Raw genomic sequence first — 12,356 nt, 5'->3', positions numbered from 1 at the left:
GTTCAATTAGTTAGTCTTCATAAATCGGAAATCGGGAAACAACAAATGGACAGAGAGAATCATTATAATCCATGTCTCAGTCCATATGATATCTAGAATAGAGGAATATATGATCCCTTGTCTAATGGACAAGTCATTGACAAAGGTCAGAGTTCATCTACAAGGTCAGAGTTCGACAGAAGCTTTTGAGAGCTACGATTGCCAGTCGGTTCCTGAAGTCATACACAATAGTAGTTTTAGACTTATCCAAGTGGAAGACTGTTGGATTAATGTCTAAGTCCATAACTATAATTGGTAAGACTTGACCCGACCCGGCATGGTCCATTTGGGTTGCATGGCATCATGCACTTGGATAGACTACAATGAGAGAAATAAGACACTTATGGTTATTAATATATTATAAGTTCTAGTATATTTATAATAAGAATAATAAGATTATTTAATTAGTATTGATCAAGAATTAATCTAGGATTAATTAAGTGATCAAAAGAAGACTAATTAAATATATGGGTTGATTGTGCAATTCATCCATACTTATATAGTGGGCTAATGCTCCATGGATTATTTAGTTGGGCTAAAACCCATATGATGCTCTATGGATGCTCCATGGTGTTTTTGTACCCATGGATCATGGAAATGAAAGGCCATGTCAATTAGGGTTTACATGGTGTAACCCTAACTATATATGCATCTTATTCTTGACCAAAATCGGCCACTAGTGTGTGTAAAAGAAGGGCTAGCCAATTTTCATGAAGTGTAGAATTCTCTCAAGTTTTTCCAAGTGTAATTGATGTTGTGTGAACCATTTGAGGTGTCACACTTGGGGCACTAGGCACTCAAGCTTCATGAAGACTTTCTACATCAAAGAGGTATGTATTCTATCTTGTTATATTCATTGTTGTGTATGCTAGATTAGGATAATACCTTGGATGTTCATATTTGCATGTATAATAGAGAAAACATAGATCCAAGGTATTTAGGGTTGCATGTACACTTAGGAGTGTTAGAATGCTCAAAAGCCAACAGATAGATCATGGCAGGGGCCAGGGTTGTGGTGGTATTTGCACTTTTCACACTGTGGAAGGTTACCAACATACCTGCTAGTAGGTGTTTGAGCTGTGTATCCCACAATAGAAGCAGCAATAACAGGGGTAGTAGCAGCATGGACGTCTACAGTCTGCTATTTCTTTGAGGATCATTCGGAAGATTGACCCTTCTTCTTCTCCCAAAATTTCCTTTTCTCACCACTCCTCTTGGTCAATTCAGGAGTGGTAGTTGTCTCCTCAAGATCATCGTTTTGGTCAATCAAGGTTTGGGCTAGGTTTTTGGCGCTATCGTATGTATCCGGTCTCGCATCTAAGACGTTTCCCTTGGTTGGCTGGGTCAGCCCCCAGATGAACCTCTCTATCTTCTTACTTTCCGGGGTAACCATTCCCAGGCAAAGTAGCGCCAAATCGTCAAATATGGAAGTGTATGCGGCAATATCGGAACCCTTCATCTTCAGGTTCCAGAGCTCGTGCTCTAATTTCTGCATTTCGCCCCGAGGGCAGTACTCAGCTAGAAGGAGTTCATTCATAGCTTCCTAACCCATGGCGTTGGCTACAGGTAGGGTCAAGGATTTGACTCGGCCGTTCCACCAAGTCAAGGCTTTATCGATAAAGGTACAGGCTGCGAATTTCACTTTATCGGATTCCAAACAAGCATAGATTTCAAGCATAGATTCGATTTTCTCGAACCATCGGGAAAGGGAAATGACACCTCCAGTGCCATCGAATGATGTAGGTTTTGCATTCATGAAATCTTTATAGGAACTCTCCTTTCGGTGTCCCTGACTGCTTTCTTGATTTTGGGTTTGGGTACCACCTCCCGAACCACCGGAACCACCAGTGTTCAATTGGGACATAGCAGCTGCCACCACGGCGGTAACAACTGCCTGAAACACCACAGGGTTGTTGGTCTTTGAGTTGGGTCTCCTTCTTGGAGGCATCTTGATCTAATAAGATCAAGAAAGAGACGATGGTAAGTCCTCTGAATTGAATCAAGAGATATCACAGATATATATATTCCGAATAAGCGATAAAGCAAGAAAGAGTTATCGAAGCAGATAAATTATCGCTAAAGGAATGATCAAGGAACAATGCGTGAACGAGGATTTCTACAATGGATTGGCTCGAGAAATACTCCCATAGTATTTCATGATTCGCTACGACACTGGGTCGATGTTTGTGGTATTTGGGTAAGTTTTAGGCATGCCGCATACCATAATCACTCCCAAGCACATGTTGGCCGTGTCTCGAATAAATATAGTTGGCCATGCTATATTGACCCTAGACACGACTACATAACTGCCCAAGTTTAACCACAGCATACGACACCTATTTACTTATGTTTTGTTCTACTTGTAGTTACGGATTTCGACGGTTAGGTATACTTGTATAGTTTTGAAAATACTTATACTTTGAAGTATACTTTTAGTTCAGAGCACTTAGGCCCCTTAGTGTTTATAGTCTTATACCATGTAAGGTTTGGTATACTTTATTTACTATAAAAAAGGGCTCTGATACCAATCTGTCAGACCCCGAAACCGAAGGCGGAAACGTTTCTGGGGCAGATGTAACGCCCGCAGATCCGGGCTAGTCAATTTAGACGCAATAGGGGTCGAAAACGACTTTTCGACAAAAAGATTATTTAGAATAAATAATCTTAACCAAGTTGTAGAATATGTCACAGGGTTTCCGTACATATAAAGAACGCCGAAATCCGAGTTATAACGAAGAAGTTATGACCCGTCGAAGTTTCGCGTCGGAACCGGCACGGCGCCGGGAAGCGTAAATAGTAAATTTATGATAGAGCGAGATTTATATTTAGTGCTCTAAACGAAAGTCGTAGAACATGTTAAACTAAGAACTTCGATAAAAAGAACGCCCAAATCTGAATTCGTATGAAGAAGTTACGATTTTTCGAAGTTTCGGATTAGCAGTGTACAGTCCGAAATTCGAATATTAGATCGAGCGATTTTTAGCCGACACAACCTAAACGAGAATTGAAGATCTCATTATTAGTAGCGTAACAATAAAAAGACAGACGAAAATGGACATCGGATGAAGAAGTTATGAGATTATAACGGACCAATCCTGTCCCGGCCTGTTAAAAATATAACTTTAAAAATAAATTCAAAATTAGCCGAAGGAGTCTAAACGAAAGTTGTAGAGTGCGTCTCCACCTACGCATGGATATAAAGAACGTCAAAAACGAAGTTCGTATGAACGAGTTACAAATTATAATAGCGTATTTACGTATTAAAATAAAGTATAAATCATATATATACGTACACATATATATACATATGTATATATCATTAGAAAGGTATCGACGATGCGGTCATTATAAGACTAATGTTGAGTTCTTTCGACATTAGTTTAGTACAAATATCTTTAAATCTATTTAAAATAGTATTATAAAGGGGTGTTTAGTTGTTTATATAACTATAAGGTCATTAAGTAATTATGGGGGTAGTTTTTGTAAATTCAATTACTATAAATAAGAGGCTTGGGCTCTCATATTTCTTGCACCATTCTCTTGATTCAAGAGTCTTTCTCTCCTTATTCCCCGAGCATTTTGGTCCCTCGTGATTCGACTTCTCTTTCTGTAGTTTTAGTATAGTAAGGTGAGCGCTGAAGCGCTGCACGAATCTTTCTTAGAAAGATTCAGCGACGAAGTTCTGCCCCTACAGAGCCCGACTCCTAGCTAAAATCCCCTTGTAAGTAAGTTATGCTTACCCTATTTTAAATATAGTTTATATTTAAAATTAGTATTGTTATTATAAATTTATAATAAATATTTGAGCTATTATTATGAATTATATAAGTGTCGTTATAATATCTTTTTAACTACTCGCGGTACGGGGAATCTGGTTTAAAGGGCCGCATAAGGTAGTTGGATTTCAGAAGTGCTATATGCCAAAATGGTCCTGCCCTCCGGTGTTTTATGTCTGGCCCCTGTCTGTACATAGTGGTTGGAAAGTATTGTTTAAACGCTTATATAATAATAATAATAAGACTAATAATTAGTCACGGTAAATATTAGACTAAAATCTAGTGGTAATAATACTAGTTTTCGTCGAAGGAAATTATTTTAAAGTAAACGAAGCGTTGTCCGAGTACCGAGTCACCACCTTCTCAAGTGAGTGCATAGTTACTTTCATCTTACACATAGATATGAAGTATTTAATATATATTACGTGTTGTGAGTGCATAGTTACTTTCATCTTACACATAGATATGAAGTATTTAATATATATTACGTGTTGTGAGTGCATAGTTACTTTCATCTTACACATAGATATGAAGTATTTAATATATATTACGTGTTGTGAGTGCATAGTTACTTTCATCTTACACATAGATATGAAGTATTTAATATATATTACGTGTTGTGAGTGCATAGTTAATTTCATCTTACACATAGATATGAAGTATTTAATATATATTACGTGTTGTGAGTGCATAGTTACTTTCATCTTACACATAGATATGAAGTATTTAATATATATTACGTGTTGTGAGTGCATAGTCACTTTCATCTTACACATAGATATGAAGTATTTTATATAAACTACGTGCTATGTGTGCACATTATCTGAATACTTGCTGTCTATGCTGGTTGAACGTTTTATACATGTTTTAAAGGACTTAAACTGTATACGTATTTTATATATACGAAAATGTTGGGTATGAGATGGGTAGATGAATGATGAGAGATAGAAGATGACGTGAGTATACATTGGCAGCTATAGACTTAGTGCCTATGGGACAAACACCGATAGCTATGGACTTAGTACCTTTTAGACGTTGGTAGCTATGGATTTAGTACCTGTTAGGAATTGGTAGCTATGGACTTAGTACCTATTAGTTAGACGCTGGTAGCTAAGGATTTAGTACCTGTAGGAATTGGTAGCTATGGACTTAGTACCTATTGAACATTGGTAGCTATGGACTTAGCACCTATTAGATAAAGACTGGTAGCTATGGATTTAGTACCCGATGAATAGACTATAGCAGCTATGGAATTAGTGCTTTATGAACGAACATTGGCAGCTATGGATTTAGTGCTAGTCCCATAACCCTGGAAGTAAGGGACTTCGGAATAAACGAATGCAGGATAGATGACTCTTAGGTTAAATCCTTAAAGAGTAAAGAAGATAATGGGGATGGGTAATTGGGTTGATTGTTTGATTGAACATAATAATTATATTATTGTGGGTTGAAAACCCTATGTACTCACCAGGTTTCCCAACCTGACCCACTCAGTTTATGTATATCACAGGTGACGAAGTGAAGTGACATTACACTGAGAGATTTAAAAGAGATGTAGATCACTAGTGTAAATCATTGTAAGTTCTGTTTATGCTTATGTTTCGGTATTAACGATGACATCCCAAACATTTTAAAATGAAATAAATACGTTTCTTCGAAAATGTTTTAATAACGTATTTACCATGTTTTTCTGGGAACAAATTCCGCAACCTTTTTATAAAATGAAGTACTCTGATTTTTATAAAGCATAAACAAAATCGGTCTTTTCTGGCCGTGATTTTGGGGATGTCACAGCAGACTCCACGTTGAGTATCAAATCCAATGCACATAGTAAGTAAAGTAAACAACCATTACATTACATATAATAGTTTACATGTGTTTGAAAGTTAAGTTGTACAATTGTAATACATAGTATATATGAACAAATGTAAGACGTGTCTTCTACGCACTCCGTCTTCGCCAAAAGGTATCACCGGGTACCTGTCTAATGCGGACCTGAGAGTACAAGCAGTTTGAAAATCAGCATAACGTTGTTGAGTTCATAAGCGGTTTTGTTTTCTGAAAATGTACAAGTTCCTTTCTGTTTTCTGAAAAAGTTACGCACCAAGAAAATCCCATATTTTCTTAAAAGTTGGTTATCGAATCCAAAATGTAATGTAATGTAAAAGATGTACACTGAAAACATGTTTACCCTTGTGAATTGTAAAGTTTGGTTATCTGAATTATTCCACATTTATGGTTATGTACAAATGTTATCCCAGGAAAATCCCATATTTTCCTAAATGTTGGTTACCAATCCGAATTGTAATGTAAAATATGTATACAGAAACCTGGTTGACCTTGTGAAATGTATTAGTTTTAACACGTATATAAAACTAATATCTACAAAGTAAAGTAGTCCACATCACCTTATGACTTTCGTCACCCTTGAACCTTTCGGTTCGGCTGTAGCTAGCAGCCAGGTGTAGGGTAATCAGCCCCGTATAGATCTATACACTCAAGTCATGCTCCCTATCCAAGAGATTCTAGTTACGGGTGTAGTCCTCCACTCGCGTATCTCTGTGGAGTGTTCACCAAGGACGTGTCTCCAATTTATAGGAATAACAAATTTACTAGTAATAATATAGAAAGATCCTGTTATGAACAATAATCCTCCACTTGTGTATCTCTATGGAGTGTTACTGACGACAAAACAGTGTACTAAGTTTCATGTTCAAAGTTTAAATGCCATGCTTTTAACTGTTATAATATGGGAAAAACCTTTGTGAAATATAAAACATAACAGTTTATAACTTATTTCACAAATGATATGTTTACGTGTTTTGCATGATTCAAACGATTATCTGTTATGATTATCAGTGTTGAAAGCATATGTAATATGAAACACAACACATGTAAAACAAGTTTTGAGTACAAGTATTCCTTGTACTTTGCTTGTATTCCCCCCTGAAAATAGTGAAAAACATTGAAAAAAGGTAGGGGTATGAACTCACCAGACGAGAAAACGCAGCGGTTTGAATGCTGAGTGTCGTTTCGGGGCTTGATAACGCGCGAGGTTCCTATGTAATATGAAATGATATAAAAATGTATCTAATTAGACTTCAAACCACTAATTAGATATGATTATACACTCTAAGACGCGAAAACACTTCAAATCAAGTGTTTGGAGTGACCTCGGTGACATCTACGGACATGTATGGCTTAGGAATGGAGTTTACTCTTCAAGAGTAAACTCCTAGAAGAGCTTTCGGCCCTAAACACCACACCCACATGAGTTCACAGCCGTGAACTCATGAGTGGTGTTTTTGGGTGCTAAATGTCGTTGAAACACTTGGGGGTTAAATCTGGGTTTGTGTTTAAGGCATGGGGAAATGATTTGAGTAATTTAAGGACCTTTTGAGGAGTTTACGGTAGTAAACTATGAGTTTACGGCCGTAAACTCTCATGTACCAATTCATATTGTGTTTTGATGGTCCTAATTCAATAACATGTGATTGAAACCAATTATACAAGCCTTAGAATGAGTTTAGGGCATCATATGACTTGTGTATGTGAGTTCACGGCCCAGGAACTCACTCATGGGGGGTTTATGGCCGTGAACAATCAAAGGAGTGGTTTTCATCATGTTTAAGGCCCCTAAATTGATTGTGGTGGTTCTAGAATTTAATCCAAGGCTATTGGTGTGTTTAATTGGCATTTAAACACTTGGTTTTGAGTTTGCTCCCAATGAAGATGAGTTTACGGCCCAAGCATGTTCTTGGGCAGTAAACTCATGTTTACTCCTCAAAAATGATGTTCAAGGTGTTCTAAGTCCGATTTGATAAGCCATTAGGTCATATCTAAGCCCCAAAGTTGGTTTGGAGGGATTTTAAGGCTCAAAAACCCTCTTTATATGTGTTTACGGCCCAAGCATGTTCCAGGGCCGTAAACTCATGAATATGGTCCTTTTCCAAAGATTAAACCCGAATTTGAAGGCTAATGATGCTATACTATGAGTTAAGGAAATTACCTTGATGAATTTGAGCCTTAAATTGATGTTTTTGGACCTAATTCTTTGGTTTGAGGAGAGAGGTTAGAGAGAGAGTAGTGAGAGAGAGCAAATGCTTCAAATGGAAGCTTAATCCTCTTTAAATAGGGTTCAAGTTCGGGACACGGTGGAATTCTACCCGATACCGACCTTAGACGTGGCTTTTGGTCGCACCAGATCAAGTTGCCGTAACCCGATATGGTCGATTCTAGAATTTTACCGATTTCAAGTATGGGGTGTTAAGTCAAAATACAAATCTCAATTTTAATTACTTAATTAAATGACATAAACGGAAACGGAATTGAAAATGACGAATGAATTAACGAAAAGGGTTACAAATGATGGTCGATTCTAAAATTTTACCGATTTCAAGTATGGGTGTTAATATGAGTTTTAATCGTGTTAGGACCATTATGTCAAAATAGAAATCTCAATTTTAATGACTTAGTTAAATGACTTAAACGAAAACGAAATTGAAAACGACGAATGAATTAACGGAAAGGGTTACAAATGATGGAACGAACTTTGGGTTGTCACAAATCGTCCAAGCCTAGTATCTAGGAGGATCTTGGATTGCTTAGGGCCTAAATTATTCAATTAGGGTTAAGGGTGAAACCCTAGTAGCTGATAGTATAAACAGATCCCTTGGGTGAGGGTAATCGGCACTCATGCAGGGCATGGAACCCTAGGGCCGATTTCCCACCCTCTCCTCTCTCTCAAGATCATCCTCTTGCTAGTTGGCGTTTGTAAGCCATTAGAGGAGTGAAAATTGTGACTCTAAGCTCCAAGAAGAAGAAGTATCAAGCAAGTAATCCAAGGTATTGTTCTAGATCCAATTTCATATGATTAGATTCAATTGTTTATATTATATCTAGTATTGTAAGTCTTGGATTCATTGCATGTTCAATTAGAGAAACCTAGATCCAAGCATTAGGGTTTGCATGTACCCATAGGAAAGTTCTTATGGATCAAACCCATCAGTGGTATCAGAGCTTTGACTGATTTCTATTGAATTGATGCATTGGTTGATTGTTTGTTGCTTGATGAACTCGGCGAGTCCATAAGAGGAACTCGGCGAGTTCGAGCGTTAGAAGGAGCTAGTTTCGGGATTTCTTGCTGTTTTACTTGAGGAAACTTGCCTTAACTGCTTTGGGTCATTAAAATCTAATTTTAACCATATATATGATTATATTCTTGACCAAACAAAAGATAATTACCAATTAGTTGAATAATAATTTCCTTATGGGATAATAATTGATTATTTGAATTGAATTGGTGAATTGTTTTGCATGTAATTTTGAATAAGATCAAATTGAGATAAAATAATTGTTGATACAGATTATTTGCTATTTGATCCTTATGTTTTTGAAAAGTATAAAACTTGTCCTCAAGTTTTGAAATTTAAGTTTTGTGATTTAAAGTTTAATTTGAATAATTTAAATTTCAAACCCTAGAATTTTACAAGTTTAAAATTCAACACTATACTAATATATTATTACAAGCTTAATATATATATATATATATATATATATATATATATACACACACACATATGAGTTCAAATATGCTACTCTTACCGTTAGTAGGCCTCATTCACGAAGCCAATCTATAAGGTGGGTATAAGGTTGTTGCCTATAAAATGGCGCTTAATGGGTGTACACTCACACCCTCCGCTTGCTTGACTGGTGAAGGGTCGTTAGCCGAACAGGTAGGATAGGGCAAATCTCTCCTCATTAATAAGTATAATGAAACAATATAAAGTAACTAAACGTGTTTTATAAAATTCCCAATCTTAGTTACTTTAGGAAAAGTGAATTGATGTAATCCCATGAAATTACAATTTGCACCCTTGCTAAGAAGTTAGTGGAACGTGTGTGGTTAACTGGCACACTGATTGGTTCTAAGCAAAGGTGGAAAAGGGTGATTCATTGTTTGTCATAATTCAATGGATCGTGTGTGGTTTACCTTCACATCGAATAGGTGATTGTAACAATGAAGGCACCATGTAGATTTGCATGGTTATTCACACCCGCTTTGTGATCCTCGGTATCCCAGTCGCAAACTAGAGGGGCATATCGATATTTAAACTTGCCATTGAAAGGTTTCAATAAATCTTAAAGTAATCCAGGAATTCTCAATACATTTAAAACTTAAAGCTTATGTTTTTCATGGTGAAGAATTAGTGAATCGTCATTCACTTACTTCTAAATTATTTGCATATTGGATTACGGTATCCCTTTTCTAATGTGTAAATAATGTTGTTGGGTCCTAGGCCTAAATTTTCATTTGGGTGTTAATTAGGGACTTAATTCTAATCAACTTTGTTCCTTTCTATTTTTAGATGTCTAACGCGAACAACGCTGCTGCTAACTCATTCACGCTAATGACCCTTTGTCAAAAGGTGACTTTTGATGGATCGAACTTTAGCAAATGGATAACATACATTCGCACAATCGCGCATTACAAGGACAAGGATTATGTTGTCGATGAGAAGCTCGAGAAGATCAATCCAGAAACTGCTACTCCCAAAGAAATGGTTGTCTTTGAGACCCATGAACGTGATGCAACGAAAGTCCATTGCATCATGATAGCCAGAATGAACTCCGAATTCCAAAAGTCCTATGAGGACATGTACCCTTATGAGATGCATCTAGACTTGATGGAGCGATACCACGAAAACGCGAGGCAAGAGCGCTATGAGATCATAACGAATATGATCACTGCTAAAATGGAAAGTGGAGACTCTCTAACCGTGCACTTGCAAAAGATGCAAAGGTATGTCGATCGTCTTCGCAAGTTGAATGTCAACTTTGGGGAGGATTTGGCTATCAACATTGTTCTCCACTCCTTGCCCTCATGCTACAACCAATTTAGGATGACCTACCACATGAACAAGGAAGAGGTCACCCTAAGCAAACTCCAAGGGCTCCTAAGGACTGCTGAGAGCAACCTTAAGGACAAGTCTGTTACACCAACTCCCAATCCAACCGTTGCTCTGGTTTTGGCTATTGGGCAGGGAAAGGGCAAGAAGAGGAAGGCTTCTTCGATGAACCACCGCAAGGGAAAGTCCCAAGAAGGTTCCTCGTGTAGTGGGACCAAGGTTGATCCTGCTAAGCCCAACCTAAACCCAAAAGAGGCAGAGTGCCATCCTTGCCACAAAATAGGGAATTGGAAGAGAATCTGCCCGAAATATCTGCAAGCCATCAAGGATGGAAAGATCAAGCCTTCTTTCGCAGGTATTTACACAATTAAATCTAATGATTCATCTCAAGCTATTTATTGGGTTCTTGATACAAGGTGTGGTTACCACAATTGTTCTGATTTGTAGGGACTAGGAAGAAATAGGGATGTGGAGCTTGGAAGAATAAATCTAATCATAGGAAACAGAAGATCGTCACCTGTGACCAAGATTGGAGTGTATTCTTTAGTGCTTAGTAATGGATTGAATTTAGATTTAAATAATTTTTGTTACTCGCCAGATATGGCAAGAAACATCATTTCTTTTCATGGTTTATTTAGACAAGGATTGAGATATTCGTTTAACAATGAGAAATGGTTCGATTTATGCTTATCTAAATGGTGCTTTATATTTTAAAGCAATGCCTTGTAATGGAATTTATGAAACTGTTATGGTTGTAGATAACCTAGGAAATGATGTGTTGTGAATGGATTCTTCCAATAGTATGGATAAAGCATCTTTGTGGCATTGTCGTCTTGGACATGTCAACAAGAAGCGCATAGCCCAACTCCAAAAGGATGGAGTGTTGGAGTCATTCGACCTTAGGGAAAATGACACGTGTGAATCTTGTTTACTTGGAAAGATGACCAAGTCACCTTTCACTGGCACTTGTAAGAGGGGTGAGGGTTTATTGGATCTCATACATACCGACGTGTGTGGGCCCTTTAGATCCACCACAAAGGATAGGAACCGCTTCTACGTGACTTTCACCGATGATTATAGTAGATATGGGTATATTTACTTAATCAAGCACAAGTTAGAAACATTTGAAAAGTTCAAAGAGTTCAAACATGAAGTGGAGAATAAATTGGGCAGGAAAATCAAGATGCTTCGATCCGATTGAGGAGGAGAGTACTTAAGTCTTGAATTCCACGACTATCTCAAAGAATGCAGAATAGTTTCGCCATTGACGCCATCTAGGACACCGCAGTTGAATGGTGTGGCAAAAAGGCGTAATCAAACCCTATTAGACATGGTTCGTTCTATGATGAGTCGTGCTTCGCTACCTATCTCATTCTAGGGGTATACTTTAGAGACTGTTGCCCATATCCTTAACCGAGTCCCTATAAAGAAGGTTGCCAAAATACCTCACGAAATGTGGACCGGGAAAGCTCCCTCGTTGGCACATATAAAGGTTTGGGGTTCTGAAGTTTTCGTAAGACGAGAGACTCACGAAAAGCTTGAACCTCGTAGTGAGCGGTGTATTTTCATCGGCTAACCGTAGAGATCCTTTGGATATCTCTTCTATAGACCGAGTGACAATGTTGTCTTCGTT

The sequence above is a fragment of the Lactuca serriola genome, chromosome 8 (assembly GCF_051521515.1).
Source record: "Lactuca serriola cultivar US96UC23 chromosome 8, Lser_US96UC23_V15, whole genome shotgun sequence".
In the NCBI taxonomy this organism is placed as follows: Eukaryota; Viridiplantae; Streptophyta; class Magnoliopsida; order Asterales; family Asteraceae; genus Lactuca; species Lactuca serriola.
The sequence above is the reverse complement of the archived record's forward strand: the minus strand, read 5'-3'. Positions refer to the sequence as shown.